The sequence below is a fragment of the Bufo gargarizans genome, chromosome 8 (genome assembly GCF_014858855.1).
Source record: "Bufo gargarizans isolate SCDJY-AF-19 chromosome 8, ASM1485885v1, whole genome shotgun sequence".
NCBI classification, from domain to species: domain Eukaryota; kingdom Metazoa; phylum Chordata; class Amphibia; order Anura; family Bufonidae; genus Bufo; species Bufo gargarizans.
Genome location: NC_058087.1, coordinates 106,383,503 through 106,408,685, shown reverse-complemented (window position 1 = coordinate 106,408,685; position 25,183 = coordinate 106,383,503). Strand labels below are relative to the sequence as shown.

The window sequence follows — 25,183 nt, the reverse complement described above, 5'->3', positions numbered from 1 at the left end:
TCCCACCCTATTACTTGTAATGCAACTTAGTGCAGGGCTTTTTCCAACTGAATATTGTTGTCAGTATGGCAGTGTAAAGCAGTGGGGAACAGGCGACATCAACCCATTGTCATAGGGATGCTAATGACCCCTTTATACACGTAAGGCCAGCTAAATGCATGAGCTTGTGTTTGAACTGAATAGCTTGATTGTTCTCTCTATTGAGATGTAGTCCAGCCGGACTAAACTCAATTGGATCACAATGGAGTGGAAGACTTCTTACTTGTAATACAGGACAATGCCGTTGTCACGGCTGAGGATGGGGAAAACCCTCAGCCGTGCGATGTCAGAAGATGTAAAGCGCTGCTTGGCCAGGACGACAGTATTAGGGAGCAGGTCACCTCCTATCGCGTCCCTAAACTGACCCTGACTCCTAACCATATGAGTCAACCCTGAAGGTGGGAGGACTCATACACCGGATGCCTTGGGGTCCCTGCTAGCCCTCAGAATTGCCCTGGAACAAGGAGCAGGGTAAGACGACCTGTTCTTCCTAGGCACGGAGGAACAGGAGTCTCACTAGCCAAGCTGCAAAGGGAAGAGAACATAAACGGCCTATGGATATGGCAGGAGGATGAAAAGCACTTCCACACCTACCTGCAACAGACACACAGACTGGATCCCGTGCAATACAGCAAGTGTCCACACCCAAACACCAGTGGACACAGCACACACACAAACACACACACAGGAACCCAGATCCATAGGTGCATAACATCACAAAGAAAAACATCAACAGAACATCGTGTATACAAATATATAACACTAATTTTATGACCACAAGGGTGGCCCCCACTGGCAGGTGGCATTACCAGGAGGGTGTCTCCAGCAAAGCATGGCTGAAGAACCCCCTCAGCTACTGAACTCCAAAGAGGCTTTATAGCCCAAAGTGGCCACACCCACACAGACACACAAGGATAGGGAATTAACCCTTCCAACACTTACAGGGAGAGAAACCACTTAAAGGGGAAGTGTCCAAATGCACATCCCACTGCGGCTGTTACCGCTGGCAACGACATGGGTGGCAACCATGTCCTGGGAGTCAGCCAGAAGGCCGAGACACTGCCACCACATGTACATCATACCAAACGTTGCCACGGGCAGCCACAGTGAAGGGAAGTGTCACAGTGCACACCTAACATAAGACCTAGTGTACACCAGACATACAAAGTGCATAACATAAACGCACACCTAACAGAGAGGTTGCTAGGTGTAACCACAGGCCATTGCAGCAAGCTGCCTAGCACCAGCTCAGGCTGCTATACTGCGACAAAACAACACTTGTTGCCCGCGGCAACCACAAGTGAGGCAGCACACTAGCAGCCCTCACCTGTGGTTGAACAACCAAACCAAAACTGCAGGCAACCGCATGCGGATCAGGAGTCATGACCAAGACCATGGCCGTGACACTCCCACCCCTCAATGCCCCCCCCCCCCCCCCCCCCCCCCACACCAAAAAAGGAAACTGGAACGGGACCCAACAAGGGGACAGGAGAAGGGAAAAAATAGGGATCAATGTCAGCGAGTCTCCTCAGGACTGATGCCAGCCCGGAGAGACCGCACTGAACACTGCGTCCACTCTCAGCATATGGTTCTCACAAAGTCGCTGCCAGCATGCATCCTCTCCCAGCACACACTAAAGCCAGTCCAACAAGGCCTGCAGCCAGCCACACCGACACAAGCGAGAGAACCACTGAGACGTGGACGAGGAGAAACCCAACAAGTGCCAGTTCACACACACTGCAGCCACTGCTACAGAGAACTGCACTGTACTAGGGTTCTCCTTTCACCCTCCCTCCGGAGGATAAGCATGTGTGCCAGAAAGCGGCAGGCACCACATGCTGCGCCCTCTTCCGAAGGCGTGCAACCACACACCAAAAAACACCACGGTGAAGGAATAAAAAAAAAGGGGACACCAAAACAGACAACGGTGAAGGAATGGTGGGGAATGCCGCTCACCGCGCCTACAGCGGCGAAACCCCCACAACGCTCTCCCTCCGGAGAACGCGCATGCACCCCATCCGCAGATGGCGGTACATGCTTCACCCTCTTTCGAGGGAGACCATGTGAGGAGCCTTTGTGGTCATACTGTCATGGCTGAGGATGGGGAAAACCCTCAGCCGTGCCTGAACTTAGAAAAAACAGCTCAATATTGCTCAAGCTGTACAGGTACAGTGTGACATAGGTGCTTGATGATCATTTGATATGCTGGTGGGTTTTATCCACAACATACATAGCAATTGGAGCACAAGAAAAAGAATAAGATCTTTAAGTTGATGTAAATTGTTAAATAGACACTAAAAGTGCCTTAAGGGGGGTTCAGACATATGTGCAGCACAGGAAAAGCTGCCCCTGTATTTCATCTACAGTCCTACACTGGCATATTAGGTCAGATAATATCAGAAAGTCGCAAGCCAGTATATATCATTGTTCTTAAAGATACAGTGCATCACTATAGAATTACACATACCCTCAGAGTAAGTCTTGTAGTGATCAACACAGTCATTGTGGTACACTAAATATTTTAAGGTACAGTAAAATACCAATCATGTGATGTAAGAAATGCCAATTCATATTTATTAATTATTATTATTTTTGAATTCTTGAAAACCGACAAAGTATTCCTACTCCTTCCCTTTTAAAGAAAGGATGTGAAGGCAAACCCTTCATTAAGCCCTTTAGGGCTGAGGCTATCTAGCCGATAGCATCCAGGTCCCCCTTTCTGACACCTAGGGTTTTCTTACAGATACCCCAGTATTTAAGCCCCTTATGGTCTCCGCCATGATGGGCCCTGACATGTCTGGAAATTGACGTGTCCGCCTTGGTGTTAATGCTACTTATATGTTGTGAAATTCTCCTTCTAAACTCCTGAGATGTTTTGCCAACATAGATCTTAGGGCACGTGCATTGTATAGCATAGACAATGCCTTTGGTCTTGCAGTTAATATACTGTCTTATATGATATTCTTTGTCGTCCACAGGGTTGGTGAATGTTCGACACCTTTTAACGAGGGGGCAGAAGATGCAATCTCCACAAGGGTAAGTACCCACTATTTTCGATGTAAGCCAGGTGGTGTTAGGCGGTGCAGGTCGATAAAAACTATGGACCAAAGTGTCTTTAATATTCCTACCTCTGCGGTAGGTGACACTGGGTTTTTGTGTGATTACTGTCCTTAGATCATTGTCTGCCCACAGAATATGCCAGTGTTTTTTCAGGATCCGAAAAACCTGATTGATTGTTATTGGCTTTATGAAAAACCTTTTTGGGGTAACCCCTTGATCTAAAACGGTCATACAGGGTCTTGCTCTCTTTTGCAAAACTAGTATCGTCCGAACAATTCCTGCGGGCTCTTCTGTATTGTCCCACAGGTATTCCCCTTTTGAGTGGTTTTGGGTGGTAGCTGTTACACTGCAAAAGGTTATTGGTAGCTGTGAGTTTACGATGAATCTCAGACTAGATGTGGCCATCAGGGTCCAGTGTGAGTTTGAGATCAAGAAAAGTGATCGTATTGTCATTGATCTCAGAAGTGAATTAAGGGTAAAGAGAATAGTTTCCGACAAAGAAATATGTGCACAGAGGATTGACACTATGTGCACACGTTTCTTGGAACGAGGTTACCCGAAACCCCTACTTGTTAGAACTAAACAGAGGGTGAGATTGGTTGACAGATGTACTGCACTACGGAAATCAACAAAAGTGAGCTCTGAGGCTAGGGTTCCGTTTGTGTCCATCTTCGGTCGGGACAGTGGCGATATCGCCCATATCCTTAGAAAGGAATGGCATATACTCCAAAGGGGTTTGCCAGACATAGAAGAATTCAAGTCCCCACCGGTGATGGCGTACAGGCGGAACCCTAGCCTCCGTGATAGACTGGTCAAATCCGACATAGGCGGCCAGTCATTGACACAAAAACTACTTGCACCGCGCAAAAACGGGACTTATCCATGTTTATCTTGTTGTAATTGTGGTAACGTTCTCAAAAGGTGATCATTTCTCCCACCCTTACAGTGGGAAAAAATATAAAATCAATGGCTATTACACCTGCAGGTCACGGGATGTGATCTATGCCATCCAATGTCCTTGCAGCCTTATATATGTGGGAGAGACCACCATGGAAGTTAGAGAACGTATTAACAAACATAAGAGTACCATACGCAAGATGAACATGGATAAGCCCGTTGCGAAACATTTCGTGGAGGCGGGGCATTCTGTTAACCAACTTCGCTTTAGAGTCATTGACAGCGTGGGCCCGTTACGGAGAGGGGGTGACAAGGACGCAATATTAAGGAAGAAGGAGCTCAAATGGATCTACACATTGAAATCTTTACAGCCATTTGGTTTAAATCTAGAGTTTAATGTGGCTGGTATCAGCTAAATCTGGATTTAATCAAATTCTCAATGTGGCTGTTTTCATATATTTCTCCTCTGTTATAGTATTTTGCTATGTTTTTAAATTATATGCCTTATTCAAACCGCTTTATAGCACTACGATGAATATTGGGGTTTCTGTCCAAATATTTTGATATGGTGTATGATTTATCAATGAGAATTTGAGCCTAATGTGAGTGTTATCTGTTGTTAACACACAATGATTTTTTATTTTCTTTGTATTATGCCTGCTGCACCTGTACCTGTGTGGCGCTCATATCTTTTCACAGTTCCCTTGGTCTTTCCTTGCGCTAATAATTTGTGCAATGCGCCTATAACACCTAATTATGGCTCTAATCAGTAAGCGCTCTGCACACTGTTTAAGTTTGATAGTAGTGCGAGCGCCCTCTATTGGTAACTCCATTGAATCCTCATGCACACGTCAGCCTGGAGCGCCAGGTGGGAGTGGCCTTGTGACGTCTGCCGGCCGCCGCCTGATGACGCAAATAGTCCGGCGCGGACTATGCATCGGGATTCAGTTGGGCACGTCATGCGCATGTCGCCTTGTGGTGACGTATGCGATGACGTATGCGGACATGCGCATTGCCGATTATGGGACGCTGGACGGACGGAGGAAGTCTGTGCATGGTGGCCCCACACAGGTACGATTGCTATTTGTTGCAGCTGGCCGACTTGTCTCATTATGTCAGCACTCATGGATTCATCATACAGGTGTGTTACACATATACTAATCTCCATTGGTTGCTCAGCGGTGTGGGCGGTCTTATCATGTGCTATTTATAGGCTGTGATTTTAATTGTTAACATGCTTGACAAAGGCTATCTCTAGCCGAAACGTTGCCGCAAAGATTTTTTATGCCTTGTTGTGAGGTGTGATTCTAAATAAAGAAGATTATTGGTGAGACGCTGCTGTGGCCCTCCATTTTTTCCCAATGACAGGGGGGGTGATCAATGACAGGGGGGTGATCAATGACAGGGGGGTAATCACCCATATAGACTCCCTGATCACCCCCCTGTCATTGATCACCCCCCTGGTAAGGCTCCATTCAGACGTCCGTATGATTTTTACGGATCCACAAAACACATGCGGACGTCTGAATGGAGCCTTACAGGGGGGTGATCACCCATATACACTCCCTGATCACCCCCTGTCATTGATCACCCCCCTGTAAGGCTCCATTCAGACATCCGTATGATTTTTACGGATCCATGGATCGGATCCGCAAAACACATGCGGACGTCTGAATGGAGCCTTACAGGGGGGTGATCAATGACAGGGGGTGATCAGGGAGTGTATACACTACGTGCAGAATTATTAGGCAAATGAGTATTTTGACCACATCATCCTCTTTATGCATGTTGTCTTACTCCAAGCTGTATAGGCTCGAAAGCCTACTACCAATTAAGCATATTAGGTGATGTGCATCTCTGTAATGAGAAGGAGTGTGGTCTAATGACATCAACACCCTATATCAGGTGTGCATAATTATTAGGCAACTTCCTTTCCTTTGGCAAAATGGGTCAAAAGAAGGACTTGACAGGCTCAGAAAAGTCAAAAATAGTGAGATATCTTGCAGAGGGATGCAGCACTCTTAAAATTGCAAAGCTTCTGAAGCGTGAGCATCGAACAATCAAGCGTTTCATTCAAAATAGTCAACAGGGTCGCAAGAAGCGTGTGGAAAAACCAAGGCAAAATAACTGCCCATGAACTGAGAAAAGTCAAGCGTGCAGCTGCCAAGATGCCACTTGCCACCAGTTTGGCCATATTTCAGAGCTGCAACATCACTGGAGTGCCCAAAAGAACAAGGTGTGCAATACTCAGAGACATGGCCAAGGTAAGAAAGGCTGAAAGACGACCACCACTGAACAAGACACACAAGCTGAAACGTCAAGACTGGGCCAAGAAATATCTCAAGACTGATTTTTCTAAGGTTTTATGGACTGATGAAATGAGAGTGAGTCTTGATGGGCCAGATGGCTGGATTGGTAAAGGGCAGAGAGCTCCAGTCCGACTCAGACGCCAGCAAGGTGGAGGTGGAGTACTGGTTTGGGCTGGTATCATCAAAGATGAGCTTGTGGGGCCTTTTTGGGTTGAGGATGGAGTCAAGCTCAACACTGCCAGTTTCTGGAAGACACCTTCTTCAAGCAGTGGTACAGGAAGAAGTCTGCAAGGTAAGAAAAACATGATTTTCATGCAGGACAATGCTCCATCACACGCGTCCAAGTACTCCACAACGTGGCTGGCAAGAAAGGGTATAAAAGAAGAAAATCTAATGACATGGCCTCCTTGTTCACCTGATCTGAACCCCATTGAGAACCTGTGGTCCATCATCAAATGTGAGATTTAAAAGGAGGGAAAACAGTACACCTCTCTGAACAGTGTCTGGGAGGCTGTGGTTGCTGCTGCACGCAATGTTGATGGTGAACAGATCAAAACACTGACAGAATCCATGGGTGGCAGGCTTTTGAGTGTCCTTGCAAATAAAGGTGGCTATATTGGTCACCGATTTGTTTTTGTTTTGTTTTTGAATGTCAGAAATGTATATTTGTGAATGTTGAGATGTTATTGGTTTCACTGGTAAAAAAAAAATAATTGAAATGGGTATATATTTGTTTTTTGTTAAGTTGCCTAATAATTATGTACAGTAATAGTCACCTGCACACACAGATATCCCCCTAAAATAGCTAAAACTAAAAACAAACTAAAAACTACTTCCAAAAATATTCAGCTTTGATATTAATGAGTTTTTTGGCTTCATTGAGAACATGGTTGTTGTTCAATAATAATATTAATCCTCAAAAATACAACTTGCCTAATAATTCTGCACTCCCTGTATATACTTAGGTGCTGCGCATGTATGGCCCCAGGATATACAGATGTATATATATATATATATATATATATATATATATATATATGGCCCAATTGTCTGTGTATGTATATACATACTTATATAAATGTGCCCAAATACTGCCCCAGGTTGGTGTATGTGTGTGTGTGTATATATATATATATATATATATATATATATATATATATTCACCGAATGAAGAGGCAGCACTTCCAGTTATTGGTGATAGGGTGACGACCCCAAACTTTATTCCCAGCAACGTTTTGACCTTCTCACTGAGGCCTTTGTCAAGTTCTATACAACTTTTTACTGGTCTCACATCCTAAGACACCATTGATGTACGTGTTATCAAAAATTCATAAGAGCATGTGTAACCCCCCCGGGGAGACCTATAGTCTCCGGGAGGGAGTCTGTATTCTCTAATTTGGCGATTTTTTGGGATAAAATCCTTCGACAGTTTGCCAGTTCAGCTGTCCTACATTCGGGACACTGGTCACTTTCTCGATAAAATTGCCGATGTAGTTGTAACGCCTATGACCATATTGGCGTCGTTTGATGTGGTCAGCCTCTACACCTCTATCAATCATGAGAGGGGAATGGAGGCTGTCAGAAAGTGTCTGGTTGCAACACAATATACAGATGTATGTAAGGAGTTCATAGTTGACCTGCTCGGTGTAGTGCTCAGATACAACTACTTTGCTTTCCAAAATGGCTACTACCTTCAACTGCGTGGAACCGCAATGGGGTCTAATATGGCGCCCACGTATGCCAATATCTTCATGGCTGGCCTGGAGACTGAGCACGTCTATGTGTCTCACCACTTCAGCCATGTGCTGAGGTGGTGGAAATACATAGACAACGTGTTCGTCATCTGGGAGGGCACTGAAGATGAATTGGCCCAATTCCACATATTCCTGAATAATATGGATCCAGAAATCCAGTTCACTCTGACGCACTCCACCGAGCAGGTTCAATTCTTGGACACTATGGTAATGAAGCAGGACACCAGGTTGGTGACAGACCTTTTCATTAAGCTGACGGATTGCAATAAGCTTCTAAAATTTGAAAGCTGCCATCCAAGGCCCATGGTAAGGTCCTTACCACAGAGTCAGTTTCTTCGTATCCAACGTATAGTGAAGGACCCAGCATTGAAAAACAAAAGACTAACAGAGATGGCCGATAAGTTCTTAAATAGAGGATACCCAAAAAAACTAGTCCAGAAACACTTGGACAATTTAGATTCCAGGAATCCCAAGAAAGTGATAGATCAAGCTAGAATACCATTCATCTCTACCTACACAGAGGGCAGTGATCGGGTGGCCAAGGCCATTAAGAAACATTGGCCTATATTATACAGTAATTTTGGTCATGTTAATGAATTTACTGTGCCCCCACTAATGTCCTATAGGAGAACTGAGAATCTACGAGACAAATTGGTTAAAGCAGAGGTGGCAGGTGACAAAACCACAGTCCAGACATATATAGGCCGTAGGAAATATGGAAGCTATCCATGTCTGAACTGTGTAAACTGCAGTTATATGCTAAAGGGAGACACATTTACGCACCCAGCTACTCACAAGGTATTTGAAATCAGGCACTACCTGACCTGTGATAGTTCGTTCTTCGTCTATTTGTTGTCATGCCCCTGTAGTCTCCTGTACGTTGGGGAGACTACTTGTGACGTTAAGACGAGAATGAACTATCACAGGTACTCTATTCGCCAAAAACGAAGGGACCTCCCGGTGCCTAAACATTTTGTTGAGGCTAGACACAGGGAAAAGGACCTTAAGTTTAGGGTGATTGATCATATCCCCCCACTTAAAAGGGGAGGCGATAGGGAGAAAAAGTTGAAACAGCGTGAGATTATGTGGATACACAAGTTATGTACTCTTAGGCCCGAAGGTCTTAATGCTGAGTGCAGATGAGAACTATGTGGATAGGTAATGTGCTATTTGTTCATCAGGCGTGGGGGTGACACTGTTTATCTAGCTAAGTGGGGAGGATATACAACAGTGCTAGTTTTATAGAGTGTTGTAGGAATTTACTCATATCTTCTCTTTGTATCCATAGATAGACACTTGAGAAAAAGAGATGATCCTTTGTCTTATGATTGGACCTGACCGTATATGTCATACCCCAGTGTGCAAGCCTGATGGTGACCATTGGTTGGTGTTTAGGAGGGGTAACAACGACAAGTCACACACTGCACGTCAAGAAAATCCGACCGACATCGATTTTTTCTGAGATGATATGAGAAGCGAATCCTGGCCTGGAATCTGTATGCCAGATGGCGTCTCTATCTATATTAAAGTATTAATGCAGGGAGATGGGAAGGATTCCCCCCATTGTATCTGCACATTAGCTAACGTTGGTAGTGTTGATGTGGACTTAGGGGAACGCACCGCTTCGGTTTCATGTACCGATAGTTTGGTGGTGGCCCCCACTGGACACATCGCCACATTTTGATTTAGGTCGGTCAGCTGATTGTGCGGAGTGTCACTGTCCTGTTCCCCTCTGGGATGGCAATCCATGCCGTCACCATGGTCACTAACACGCCCCCTAAACGCCTGGTGAAGCGATCCGGGCGTGTCTTCCTTTACCCTGCCCCCCGGGGCCGCTCTACTTGCGATGCGTTCCACTGGGCGACGTTGCGGTCCAGGGTGCGTGCGTGATGACGCGGCCATGTGGGGAGGGTGACGGATGACGCACGTCGCAGCGCATGCGCCGGGCAGACGAGGAGACGCTGAAGCAGGCACACTTGGCTACTCCATGACGGTTGGTCTCACCAGTTTTTAATAATATGATACAGCTGTACAATGAATTGTTGTTTTTAACTCTTTATGGTTAGAACACTTTGTGATCACTTAGGTTATAGTGGATGCTGGATGTAATATTCTAGAATACCGATATCTGTTCATCGTACATATGATATATGACACTTATGATGTAAGATCCATACTATGTATTTATGCCACATGATGTTTTATGATGTTTTTATTATTTGATATGAATAAGATACGCACTTGTATAGTCATGTGACAATATGATGTTGGATGGTCATGTGACTTAATTGTTAACATTTGATTTCACTAATTGCACTGATTTTGTAATGAATTGTGGGTATATAGATCCCACATTTTCGCACTGTTGTAGCTTGACAAAGGCCTCAGTGAGAAGGTCAAAACGTTGCTAGGAATAAAGTTTGGGGTCGTCACCCTATCACCAATAACTGGAAGTGCTGCCTCTTCATTCGGTGAATATATGTGTTGGAGGAGAAGCCAGCCTCTTTGAGGAATATTGCACCCAGTGCACAACGTCTGACTGTGCTGCTGCACTATTTGCGGTATTGGCATATATATATATATATATATATATATATATGCCAAGTATCTATATAGATGTATATACTTATATATTGCTGGCAGGAGAATGACCCAGTCCAGGTGACCCCCCCCCTTAGCCTTACCCTCCTGCATTCCTGCGGGGAAGTGGCACCAGATGGCTGGAGAATTATGTCCAGCCTTGGGTCACTTCAAAAGGAGAGGGATCATTAAGATCCTTTTGATAAACATCTCCAGCCCAGCTGGAAATGTTTAACATAACAGAGATAGGGAAACAAATGTTCCCCTGCCTCTGTTTGTTACCACCCTCGGTGTGATAATTACTGTACCTGGGAGCACGCTGCACATACGTCCAGGCGTGTCATATCACCGTGTTGGCCCACCTGTCCTTGCCTGTGACGTACGTGCACGCCACAATGCGGGCTGCACGGGAGCGAGCACCGCCAGATTTAAATAGTCCGGCGGCACTGTGCTCTTCAGTTGAGCTGTGCAGCCGGGACAAGAGGATCATTCCCTAGAACAGTGGTTCTCAACCTAGGGGTCGCGACCCCTTTGGGGGTCGATCGGCCCTTTCCGGGGGGGTCGCCTGAGGCTTCCAATTGTGGGTCGCCCGCACAACGGCAGCGGCCCCTTATCCTCGCGCACAGGAAGTGATGTCCTATCACTGCCTGTGCTTGAAGGAGCCTGACGTCTGGACGGGTAAGTCGGGCCGCCTGTCTGCTGAGGTCCGAGTTTTTTCGTTAATGACACCGCCGCTGAGCACCACTGCCACCAATGATTTAATTGAGCCTGGCTGAGCCTGGCTAATTTTATTTTAATTATTTGGCTGAGCAAGGCTTAATTTATTTGGGGGGACATGAAGCACCGCTGATTTATTTATTTGGGTGACCCTGAGCACTTCTGATTGATTTATTTAAGGCTTGAATAAATAAATCAGAAGTGCTCAGGGTCCCCCAAATAAATAAATCAGCGGTGCTTCAGGTCTGCTTAAATTTTAAGCAGACCTGAAGCACCGCTGATTTATTTATTTGGGGGACCCTGAGCAATTCTGATTTATTTATTTGGGGGACCCTGAGCACCATTGATTTATTTATTTGGGGGAAACCTGATGCACCACTGATTTACTTATTTGAGGGATGGGGGACCCTGAGCACTTCTGATTTATTTATTTATTTGGGGAGGACTTGAAGCACCACTGATTTATTTATTTGAGGGTACCCAACATTTTGTCTTTGCGATTAATTACTCTGCTTTAATTATGTTCAATTTGTAGCAATAAAAATACATCCTGCATATCATATATTTACATTACAATTCATAACAGTAGCAAAATTTGTTATGACGTATCAAGGAAAAAAATTTAATGGTTGGGGGTCAACACAACATGAGGAACTGTATTAAGGGGTCACGGCTTTAGAAAGGTTGAGAACCACTCCCCTAGAAGAACAAGCATTCCCCTAGAGAGACCAGCATCTGGAAGCGAGGATCATCCCTGGACAACGGGCAATTAAGTATCATTAACCCCAGCTCTACCTCCCTATACCACCAACGATTAACCCTTACCTCCCTATACCCCCACCGATCATTCTGCATTAACCCCTGCATTCCCTATACCACCAATGAATCCCTTCTACTCCGCTGCCCTGTATTCCAACCCCTACAACCACTGTATTAACTCTTTACTGGGCTAATATTGCCTGCAGTGATTATTGTGTTTTTAACCCCTTTTGTCTCCCCATAGGGACAGATTGTATAGCAAGGTTGGGTGGGCTGCTGCAATATACGTGTGTGTGTATTGTATAGCTATATTTGGGGTGGAATTGTATTGTATTGAATTGTGTGCAGTGTAGTTAGGATTGTGGTTGATAATACTGCGTTTATTGTAGTACTATTACTTTACTGCTGTGTGTACGTCTATATGTATATATATTTATAACCATTGATATATAAATATATATATATATATATATATATATATATAGTGTATTAGTTAGACTGTATACTTGTCATTGTGTTAATAAATGTACTTTATTGTTTATAATACAGTGTATGGTCCATAACCCTTTCATGACCAAGGGTCATTGATGCCCCAGTGTCCAGGTCGAAATTTACAAATCTGACATGTGTCACTTTATGTGGTAATAGCTTTGGAACACTTTTACTTATCTACGCCATTCTGAGACTGTTTTCTCGTGACACATTGTACTTCATGATAGTCATATATTTGAGTCAATATATTTCACCCTTTATTTATGAAAAAATCCCAAATTTACCCAAAATTTGGAAAAATTCACAATTTTCCAAATTTCAATTTCTCTGCTTCTAAAACAGAAAGTCATACCTAATAACATATTTATTACTTAACATTCCCCATATGTCTACTTTATGTTGGCATCGTTTTGGAAATATCATTTTTTTTTCCGGACGATAGAAGGCTTAAAAGAAAGTTTAGAAGCAATTCTTACAATTTTTAAGCAAATTTCCAAAACCCACTTTTTAAGGACAAGTTCAGGTCTGAAGTCACTTTGTGGGGCTTACATAGTGGAAACCCCCCATAAATTACCCCATTGTAGAAACTACACCCCTCAAGTTACTCAAAACTGATTTTACAAACTTTGTTAACCCTTTAGGCGTTCCACAAGAGTTAAAGGAAAATGGAGATTAAATTTCTAAATTTCACATTTTTGGCAGATTTTCCATTTAAAAAAAAAAAATTCTTTAACACATTGAGGGTTAACAGCCAAACAAAACTCAATATTTATTACCCTGATTCCGCGGTTTACATAAACACCCCACATGTGGTCGTAAACTGCTGTACGGGCACACGGCAGGGCGCAGAAGGAAAGGAATGCCATACGGTTTTTGGAAGGCAGATTGTGCTGGATTGGTTTTCTGAACGCCATATGTTTTCTATTTTTCTGCCAATCGTCTTGTGCAGGGGCTAGTTTTTTGCAGAAAGTGTTGAGGTTTTTATTGGTACCAATTTTGGGTACATATGATGTTTTGATCATTCATTATTACACTTTATGGGGCAAGGTGACCCAAAAATTGGGTGCTGTTGCACTTTTTGTGATGTAAGGTTACAAAAATTGCTTTTTTTTTTTACACAGTTTTTATTCTTTATGGTGTTTATCGGACGGGTCTATCATGTGATATCTTTATAGAGACGGTCGTTACGGACGCGGTGATGCGTCTAATATGTGTAGTTTTGGAATTTTTTATTTTTTTGTTATAGGAAAAGGCAAATTATTATTTTTTTTTTTTTCACGAAGATCCAGTGGGGCTGATGGCTGTATTATACTTTGCAATGCTCTTGTATTGCAAAGTGTAATACATGCAAATGCCCTGTAGGTGGCAACAGCGGACGCTTTTGCAAAGCGTCCAGTTGCCAGGGCAACCATCGGGGCTGCCATCGCAGCGCAGCAGCCCCGATGGTGGAGAGAGGGAGCCCCCAACCTCCATTAACCCCATGGATGCCGCTGCTGCGGCATCTATGGGGTAACAGAACTTACAGCAGAGTGTCAGCATAGAGCTGACACTCTGATGATGGCGGCGGCTCAGGAATGGAGCCGCCGCCATCAAACAGCAGGAGGGCAGATGAGGGCCAGCACTGGAAAGGGGGGGGGGAGTTATGTCACACCAGCAGGGGGCGGACTCAAGGAGGGGGCAGCACTGGGAACAGATGGAGGGGACACAGATGGGCTGCACAGATCGGGGGGGGTTCTGGTGTCTGCACAGATCGGGGGCGGGGGGCGCGCTGCACAGATGGGGGGGCTGCATGGATCGGGGGGGGCCCCGAGGACACTGATTTCAGGCTCTGATATGCAGAGCGCAGATCAGAGCCTGAAACCGGCATTTTAACACTGCCGCGATCCGATTGGTTAGTCTGCACAGACTAACCAATCGGATCGATTTCCGGCAAGGGACCGCTCCGATTGGTCCCTTGCCGGCATTACTGCACTGTATGCTACAGGGCAGGGGCAGAAGCTTTAATCCAAGCGCTTGGATTAAAGAGCTGCCAGAACGTATATATACGTGGTAGCTGCACGGGGTATGTGCAGCTATCATGTACAGACGTGGACAAAATTGTTGGTACCCTTTGGTCAATGAAAGAAAAAGTCACAATGGTCACAGAAATAACTTTAATCTGACAAAAGTAATAATAAATTAAAATTCTATAAATGTTAACCAATGAAAGTCAGACATTGTTTTTCAACCATGCTTCAACAGAATTATGTAAAAAAATAAACTCTTGAAACAGGCATGGACAAAAATGATGGTACCCCTAGAAAACACAGAACATAATGTGACCAAAGGGACATGTTAATTCAAGGTGTGTCCACTAATTAGCATCACAGGTGTCTACAACCTTGTAATCAGCCATTGGGCCTATATATATGGCTCCAGGTAATCACTGTGTTGTTTGGTGATATGGTGTGTACCACACTCGACATGGACCAGAGGAAGCAAAGGAAAGAGCTGTCTCAAGAGATCAGAAAGAAAATTATAGACAAGCATGTTAAAGGTAAAGGCTATAAGACCATCTCCAAGCAACTAGATGTTCCTGTGAGTACAGTTGCACATATTATTCATAAGTTTAAGATCCATGGGACTGTAGCCAACCTCCCTGGACGTGGCCGCAGGAGGAAAATTGATGACAAATCTAAGAGACGGATAATCCGAATGGTAACAAAAGAGCCTAGAAAGACTTCTAAAGAGATTCAAGGTGAACTTCATGCTCAAGGAACATCAGTGTCAGATCGCACCATCCGTCGTTGTTTGAGCCAAAGTGGACTACATGGGAGACGACCAAGGAGGACACCATTGTTGAAAACGAATCATAAAAAAGCAAGACTGGAATATGCCAAACTACATGTTGACAAGCCACAAAGCTTCTGGGAGAATGTCCTGTGGACAGATGAGACAAAAATCGAAGTTTTTGCCAAGGCACATCAGCTGTATGTTCACAGACGAAAAAATGAAGCATATCAAGAAAAGAACACTGTCCCTACTGTGAAACATGGAGGAGGCTCTGTTATGTTCTGGGGCTGCTTTGCTGCGTCTGGCACAGGGTGTCTTGAATCTGTGCAGGGTACAATGAAATCTCAAGACTATCAAGGAATTCTAGAGAGAAATGTACTAGCCAGTGTCAGAAAGCTTGGTCTCAGTCGCAGGTCATGGGTCTTGCAACAGGACAATGACCCAAAACACACCGCTAAAAACACCCAAGAATGGCTAAGAGGAAAAAATTGGACTATTCTAAAGTGGCCTTCTATGAGCCCTGACCTCAATCCTATTGAGCATCTTTGGAAGGAGCTGAAACATGCAGTCTGGAAAAGGCACCCTTCAAACCGGACACAACTGGAGCAGTTTGCTCATGAGGAGTGGGCCAAAATACCTGCTGAGAGGTGCAGATGTCTCATTGACAGTTACAGGAAGCGTTTGATTGCAGTGATTGCCTCAAAAGGTTGCGCAACAAAATATTAAGTTAGGGGTACCATCATTTTTGTCCATGCCTGTTTCATGAGTTTATTTTTTTACATAATTCTGTTGAAGCATGGTTGAAAAACAATGTCTGACTTTCATTGGTTAACATTTATAGAATTTTAATTTATTATTACTTTTGTCAGATTAAAGTTATTTCTGTGACCATTGTGACTTTTTCTTTCATTGACCAAAGGGTACCAACAATTTTGTCCACGTCTGTATATAAACAGATTGCGGTCAGGAAGGGGTTAATAGTCGCCTCTGTAGTAGCAGCAGTAAGTCGCATTTAGTTCAGTGTAGAGTAAGGCAATCAGAGTGTATTTCTATTCTAGGTATTAATTATGTTGATGTATTAATTGGTTTGATTGCTACACCTTTATATGTATGCTGTGCACTTTTTATCAATGCTTATGAAAGGCTCATGCACGAGCCGAAACGTCGCTTATTGCCACCATATGGGTGAATAAAAACATACTGTTTTAATAAAGAACCGCCTGGAGTGCAGTCCGATTTTTTTTGCCGTCTATGAGTGGGTAAGCACCAGTTACCATACTTGGACATTGCACCCGTTTTCCTGTTATACTACTAACTTTGGTTGTGCTGCAATAGTTTTTCTTATCATATATATTTATATAACTCGGACAACCCCTTTAACCCCTTAGGGACCGGGCTCATTTTCACCTTAAGGAACAGGCTTTTTTGCAAATCTGACCAGTGTCACTTTATGTGGTGATAACTTTATGGCCTGGATAAGTCAAAGCATTTTATTGTACTTCATGACACTGGTAAAATGGAGTCCAAAAAATTATTTTTTATTTATAAAAAAAATATAAAATTTGCAAATTTTTAAGTTTCAATTTCTCTACTTCTATAATACATAGTAATATCTCCAAAAATAGTTACGGTATTACTTTACATTTCCTATATGTCTACATCATGTTTGGATCATTTTGGGAATGATATTTTATTTTTTGGGGACGTTAGAAGTTTAGAAGAGAATTTTCAAAAAACCAATTTTTAGGGACCAGTTCAGGTCTGAAGTCACTTTGTGAGGCTTACATAATAGAAACCACCCAAAAATGACCCCATTCTAGAAACTACACCCCTCAAGGTATTTAAAACTGATTTTACAAACGTTGTTTACCCTTTAGGTGTTCCACAAGAATTAATGGCAAATGGAGATAAAATTTCTGAATTTAGATTTTTGGGCAAATTTTCAATTTTTTCCAGTAACAAAGCAAGGGTTAGCAGCCAAACAAAACTCAATATTTATTGTCCCAATTCTGTAGTTTGCAGAAACACCCCATATGTGGCTGTAAACTACTGTACGGGCACACAGTAGGGCGTAGAGGGAAAGGTGCGCCGTGTGGTTTTTGGAAGGCAGATTTTGCTGGACTGGTTTATTTACACCATGTCCCATTTGAAGCCCCCCTGATGCACCCCTAGAGTAGAAACTCCATAAAAGTGACCCCATTTTGGAAACTACGGGATAAGGTGGCTGTTTTGTTGGGACTATTTTTAGCGTACATATGATTTTTGGTTTATCTATATTAAATTTTTGGGAGGCAAAGTTGACAAAAATGGAAATTCTGAAATTTCATCTCCATTTGCCATAAACTGTTGAGGAACACCTAAAGGGTTAATAAAGTTTTTAAAATCAGTTTTGAATACATTGAGGGGTGTAGTTTCTTATATGGGGTCACCTTTATGGAGTTTCTACTCTAGGGGTGCATCAGGGGGGCTTCAAATGGGACATGGATCCAAACAAAAAAAAGGCCATCAAAATCTGCCTTCCAGAAACTATACAGCGTTCCTTTCCTTCTGCGCCCTTCCATTTGGTCATACAGCAGTTTACGACAACATATGGGGTGTAAACTGCAGAATCAGGGTAATAAATATTGCTTTGTTTGGCTGTTAACCCTTGCTTTGCTACTGGAAAAAACTGATAAAAATTTATGTTTTGGCACAGTTTTTATTGATTTTTTTGATCGTGTTCATCTGAGGGGTTAGGTCATGGGGTATTTTTATAGAGCAGATTCTTATGGACGCGGCAATACCTAATATATCTACTTTCTATTTATTTATGTTTTACACTATATTATCTTTTTATAAACAAAAAAATAAATTTAGTATCTCCATAGTCTAAGAGTAATTTTTTTTGTTTTAAGCCGATTATTTTGGGTAGGGGCTCATTTTTTGCATGATGAGAGGACTGTTTTATTTGCACTATTTTGGGGGGCATATGACTTTGATCGCTTGCTATTCCAATTTTTGTGATGTAAGGTGTTTTTATTTTTTTAACTGTGTTCATCTAAGGGGTTAGGTCAAGGGGTATTTTTATAAAGCAGATTCTTATGGACGTGGCAATACCTAATATGTCTACTTTTATTTATTTATTTTAGGCTAGTTTCACACTAGCGTTCGGCTGTCCGCTCGTGAGCTCTGTTTGAAGGGGCTCACGAGCGGACCCAAACGCTTCCGTCCAGCCCTGATGCAGTCTGAACGGAGCCTCCGTCTGCATTAATATGATCGGATCCGCTCAGAACGGATCCGATCGAACGCTAGTGTGAAAGTTTAGTTCGTTTTACTAACTAATATTTTAGAAAAAAACGATTGTTTTAGTGTCTCAAGTCTGAGAACCATAGTTTTTTATCCGATTGTCAGTGGATAAATTGGGGAAGAGGAATATAGATTTAGTACTCCATGGAAGTGTGGTACTCCCTGAAGCAACAAATAATACAGAAGCCCGGATGATCAGGGCACGTGTCACACTGAGTAGTGGTGTCCTTCCGTATCCACCTCCTGTGACACACTCTGCACCTTTTTTGGGTCCGTCCCTTCTTTCCAGTATGGGGGACCACACCTGGAAAGTGTTGGCCAGAGACGATCCGGGCATCTCCAATTCCCGAGGTACTCCAGCCTGCTCTTTCCCGGTCAGAAAAGATCAGGGCCTTGAGGACTGCCTCATAGAACTGAAGGAATTTCCCTGTGTTGCCAGCGCTCTGGGACAGCACAAAAGAGTTGTACAAGGCAACCTGTACCAGGTAGACCGCAACTTTTTTGTACCATGCCCGGGTTTTGCGCATGGCACTATATGGCTTCAGGATCAACTCAAGCGAGAGAGATCAACTCCTCCCATATACCGATTGTAGTCGACGATACAATCGGGCTTGAGGACCGTTGCCGCGGGACCTCGCACAGGGACAGGGGTGATGCCGTTACCGTGAATTGTGGACAGTACAAGGACATCCCTCTTGTCCTTATATCTGACCAGCAACAGGTTTCCAATGGTAAGGGCACGGGTCTCACCCCTGGGGATAGGTACCTGGAGGGGGTGGGTAGGGAGGCTGCATTGATTTTTCCACATGGTCCCACAAGCGGACGTGGATCTTGCGGCGAGGGACTGGAACAAGAGGATGCTAGTATAAAAGTTATCCACATACAGGTGGTAACCCTTATCCAGCATTGGTGTATGAGGTCCCACACAAGTTTCCCGCTAACACCTAGAGTGGGGGGACATTATGGTGGTTGAATACAGGAATCTCGCCCCTCATACACACGAAACTTGTAAGTGTACCCTGAGGTACTCTAACAAAGTTTGTACAGCTTCACGCCATACCTCGGCTGCTTAGAGGGAATATATTGGAGGAAAAGAAGTCTCCCCTTGAAAGCAATGAGAGACTCATCAACCGCGACCACCCTTCCAGGTACATAGGCCTGCACAAATTTGGCCCCAAAGTGATCGATGACCGGCCTGATTTTGTACAGGCGGTCATAGGCAGGATTACCTTGGGGGGGGCGGGGACATGCTGCATTATCTGCCTAATGCAGGCATTTGCGGATGGCCTCGAACCAGGAGGTGTTTGCGATGCGCTAACAGGGAGGGGTGCAAATAGCAGTGCTGTGGACCCCAATCACCCAATTTAGGGTGATGCAACCAAAACTGTTTTTTTTTTTCTCACTAACTTTCCCTGAATATCCCTGCCTAACCTAACCTTTCCCTAAATACCTTGGTGGCGCTGGGGCACAGATGGGGTGCTGGCTGATGATCCCTGAACAGATGGGGGTGATGGCTCTGGAGATCGATGTGTAGCAGCGCTCCTCTCCTCCTCCTTTTCAGTCCGGGAGCCGAGGAGAGAGGAGCGCTGCTGTAATCTGAAATGCCCGCCTGCCCAATGAGAGGCGATTCTGAGAGGTGATGTCACCATCACCTTTTAGGATCGCAGAATGGTGATTGGTGGTGTATCACACCACCGATCACCATCCTGTTCTGGGTTATCAGGTCCCCAGAGACCCGAATAACCCAGAAACGCAGCAAACCGCAGGTTTGAATTGACCTACGGTTTGCTGCGATCGCCGATATGAAGGGGGTCACAGGACCCCCTGGCGCATTGTCCCAAGGTGCCTGCTCAATGATTTGAGCAGGCACCCAGTTGGGATCACCAGAATCTGGTACGTCGTGTGTCCTTAAGTACCGGGACAACATGCCGTACTGGTACGTCAAATGTCCTAAACGGGTTAAAGACTCGCCAATTTTCATATTTCTTTTACTTATTTTTTTATCTTTTTGTAGCAGGGTTTGAGGCTACAACACTCAATTTTTATTTTTTTATTCAATATTACCATGTTCCACACATTTATTTAATATGTGGACTGCTCATTTCTTATGTTGGCCTACCACCTGCTGGCCAACATAAGAATTTCAGCTCTAATACGCTGGCTCTCTTCAGTATCAATTGCCAGCATCGCCATTGGTCGCCAGGGAATGCCGGTAATGACCTGGAAGAGCCAGCTTTTTGACTGTTTAGATCAGGCATCTCAAACTCGCGGCCCTCCAGCTGTTGCAAAACTACAACTCCCAGCATGCCCGGACAGCCTACAGGTATCAGCCTACAGCAGGGCATTGTGGGAGTTATAGTTTTACAACAGCTGGAGGGCCGCAAGTTTGAGATGCCTGGTTTAGATGCTGTGATCACGGCATCTAAAGGCTCTGCAAATCCTAAGTTTGCATTAAAAAAAACAGTCACATGATCATCTCCTAGCTCACATAGGCAGATCTTCCTGTCACATTGCAGATACAGCTACGGCTCAGATACAGCTACAGCTAGGATTCAGCTACGGCTCTATCTATAAGATGGACATATAGCTGTATCTAAGCTACAGCCGTTTCTAAGCTACAGCTGTATCTAAGCTATCGCTGATTCTAAGCCACCACTGTATCTAAGCCACCACGGTATCTAAGCTACCCCTGTATCTAAGCCATCGCTGTATCTAAGCTACCATTGTATCTAAGCTACCCCTGTATCTAGGCCATCGCTGTATCTAAGCTACCCTTGTATCTAAGCTACCGCTGTATCTAAGCTTCCGCTGTATCTAAACTACCGTTGTATCCAAACTACCGCTGTATCTAAGCTATCGCTGTACCTAAGCTACCTCTGTATCTAAGCTATTGCTGTATCTAAGCTATAGATTAGATAAAGATATATCTTGGATGCAGATATAGATATAGCTATAGCTATATCTAAGGGCTCTTTCACACTTGCGTTCTTGTCTTCCGGCATAGAGTTCCGTCGTCGGGGCTCTATGCCGGAAGAATCCTGATCAGTTTTATCCTAATGCATTCTGAATGGAGTGAAATCCGTTCAGGATGCATCAGGATGTCTTCAGTTCCGGAACGAAACGTTTTTTGGCCGGAGAAAATACCGCAGCATGCTGCGCTTTTTGCTCCAGACAAAAATCCCAAAGACTTGCCGCAAGGCCGGATCCGGAATTAATGCCCATTGAAAGGGATTGATCCGGCTCCGGCCTTAAGCTAAACGTCGTTTCGGCGCATTGCCGGATCCGACGTTTATCTTTTTCTCAATGGTTACCATGGCTGCTGGGACGCTAAAGTCCTGGCAGCCATGGTAAAGTGTAGTGGGGAGTGGGGGAGCAGCATACTTACCATCCGTGCAGCTCCCGGGGCGCTCCAGAGTGACGTCAGGGCGCCCCACGCGCATGGATCACATGATCGCATGGCACGTCATCCATGCGCATGGGGCGCTCTGACGTCACTCTGGAGCGCCCCGGGAGCCGTGCGGACTGTAAGTATACCGCTCCCCCGCTCCTACTATGGCAACCAGGACTTTAATAGCGCCCTGGGTGCCATAGTAACACTGAAAGCATTTTGAAGACGGATCCGTCTTCAAATGCTTTCAGTACACTTGCGTTTTTCCAGATCCGGCGTGTAATTCCGGCAAGTGGAGTACACACCGGATCCGGACAACGCAAGTGTGAAAGAGGCCTCAGCTATATCATGGACATTATATATTATTAACAGTATAATGGGGACTTGTTGAGGGGGCCAGGGCTGTAATAACAATCCCCAGACGCGGGAGAACCTGTAAACTGGCCCAAGTGAGGGAAGGAGCCAGACACATACCCTGCTGCTGGAGAAAATCTATCACCTCGGCTCTGGTAAGTATCGCACATGAGCGATCGCTTACAATCGCCGAGGCTGTGTGAGGAGAGGGAGAGAGGGGCGGGCACCAGAGGCTCTGACATCTCGTTTACAGAGCTGGGCCACTATCTGAAGCAGGGAGAAGCTTGTAAACGAGACGTCAGTGCCTGAGCAGGGTTGATGACGTCGGGGGTCACATGACCCAAATGTGAACTGGCTAAACAGAGCAAAATAGCTAATGTAAGTGATTTACAAAATAGTTTAATAGAATACTATCAGTGTTATTAGCATTAATGTATTTAACTCGGATAACCCCTTTAAAGGGGTTCTGCACTTTCAATTAACTGATGATCATCAGCTTCTGATCGGCGGGGGTCCGACACCCGGGACCCCCGCCGATCAGCTGTTTGAGAAGGCAGCGGCGCTCCAGCAGCGCCGCGGCCTTCTCACTGTTTACCGCCGGGCCGCCCGCCCACCGACGTCACGACTTGTATCAACTAAAGTGGGCGCGGCTAAGCTCTGTTCAGTGCTTAGTCGTGACGTCAGTGGGCGGGCGGCCCGGTGGTAAACAGTGAGAAGGCCGCGGCGCTGCTGGAGCGCCGCTGCCTTCTCAAACAGCTGATCGGCGGGGGTCCCGGGTGTCGGACCCCCGCCGATCAGAAGCTGATGATCTATCCAGAGGATAGATCATCAGTTAATTGAAAGTGCAGAACCCCTTTAAAGTTTTCTTCTTAAAAATATTTTTTTTTTTATATATATAAAAATTTAAATCACCTTTTCCCCCAAAAAATAAAATAAATGGATATTGTCATATGGAGTTTCGCAAATAAAAAACTGCAAAACTTCGGCGGAGATAGTTTTTTTGTCCAATTTCACCCAATTTAGAATTTTGTTTTCCTGCTTCCCACTACACCACATGCAATAATAAATGGCTGCACTGAAAAGTACACCTAGCCCCACAAAAAACAAGCCCTCATACGGCTATGCGAACAGAAAAATAAAAATGTTATGGCTCTGGGAAGGAAGGGAGCGCACAATTTGTGGTCGAAAGGGTTAAGGACAGAATAACTGTAACCAGGGCACAACAGGGTCAGTGTCCCAGATCCCACTGACTTGGTCTATAGCAGCAGAACACTGCAGATGCAGTACCTCATGCAGTTTAGGCAGGCTATGGCTTTTTGAGCCATTTGCTGGTCTCTGGCTATTGGATGTTTGGACCAGTTACTGTCGTCTGAAGAGAATTATCACAGATAGATATATATCACAGAGAATTATCACAGATAGATATATATATCCTAGGTGTATCGCGGATTCTCCAGGTCACACGGGAGCCTCAAGCCCACCTACTGAATGTACTGCTGAACCGGGGACCCTAGTCACTGAGCACCTCTATAACCAAAGGAGAATCACCTGATTACGTTTCGGCGCTCGTCAAACAGTAGAGACCACCTCCCAGCGACTAGAATGACGTAACTCCCGGTATGTGTGATGTCAGCGGAAGAGGCGGGTCTTCACGATAGCAGCAGACGTCAGTGCTGGTTGGTGGAGAGTAGAGGCGTGCTGCATCCTGGCCTGTGGATGGGAACAAATGATTTCTTTTTCTTACTTGGGGCCCTTTTGGCAGATGATTAGTAGTGATGTTATTTACGTAGGACTGTGTGTTGAAGGGGGTAAAGGCAGCAGGATTTTTCTTACATGTTATATATTTTGTCTTTGTATTGCAGTCCCTACATTACAGTATATGCAGGGTCAGTGTATACAGTTATTATGGGGTACAGCCCAGTGTATACAGGGTCAGTGTATATATAGTTATATGGGGTACAGCCCAGTGTATGCAGGGTCAGTGTATATAGTTATATGGGGTACAGGGTCAGTGTATATAGTTATATGGGGTACAGCACAGTATATGCAGGGTCAGTGTATACAGTTATTATGGGGTACAGCCCAGTGTATGCAGGGTCAGTGTATATAGTTATATGGGGTACAGGGTCAGTGTATATAGTTATATGGGGTACAGCACAGTATATGCAGGGTCAGTGTATACAGTTATTATGGGGTACAGCCCAGTGTATGCAGGGTCAGTGTATATAGTTATATGGGGTACAGGGTCAGTGTATATAGTTATATGGGGTACAGCACAGTATATGCAGGGTCAGTGTATACAGTTATTATGGGGTACAGCCCAGTGTATGCAGGGTCAGTGTATATAGTTATATGGGGTACAGGGTCAGTGTATATAGTTATATGGGGTACAGCCCAGTGTATACCGGGTCAGTGTATATAGTTATATGGGGTACAGCCCAGTGTATACCGGGTCAGTGTATATAGTTATATGGGGTACAGGGTCAGTGTATACAGTTATTATGGGGTACAGCCCAGTGTATGCAGGGTCAGTGTATATAGTTATATGGGGTACAGGGTCAGTGTATACAGTTATTATGGGGTACAGCCCAGTGTATGCAGGGTCAGTGTATATAGTTATATGGGGTACAGCCCAGTGTATACAGTTATTATGGGGTACAGCCCAGTGTATGCAGGGTCAGTGTATATAGTTATATGGGGTACAGGGTCAGTGTATATAGTTATATGGGGTACAGCCCAGTGTATGCAGGGTCAGTGTATATAGTTATATGGGGTAC

At 44.6% G+C, this 25,183-nt stretch overlaps 1 protein-coding gene across 4 annotated transcripts in view; it reads right to left on the bottom strand.

Annotated features, from left to right (window-relative positions):
* The window catches only part of LOC122945248 (glucose-1-phosphate thymidylyltransferase-like), a 341,472-nt gene extending 317,438 nt beyond the window's left edge, over positions 1–24,034 (bottom strand). For all 4 annotated transcript variants that reach the window (XR_006391102.1, XM_044304264.1, XM_044304266.1 and 1 more), the window contains exon 1: positions 23,955–24,034. The gene's annotated coding sequence lies outside the window, so the exon portion shown is untranslated. The remainder of the gene's footprint in view (positions 1–23,954) is intronic.
* Between the last annotated feature and the right edge of the window lie 1,149 nt (positions 24,035–25,183).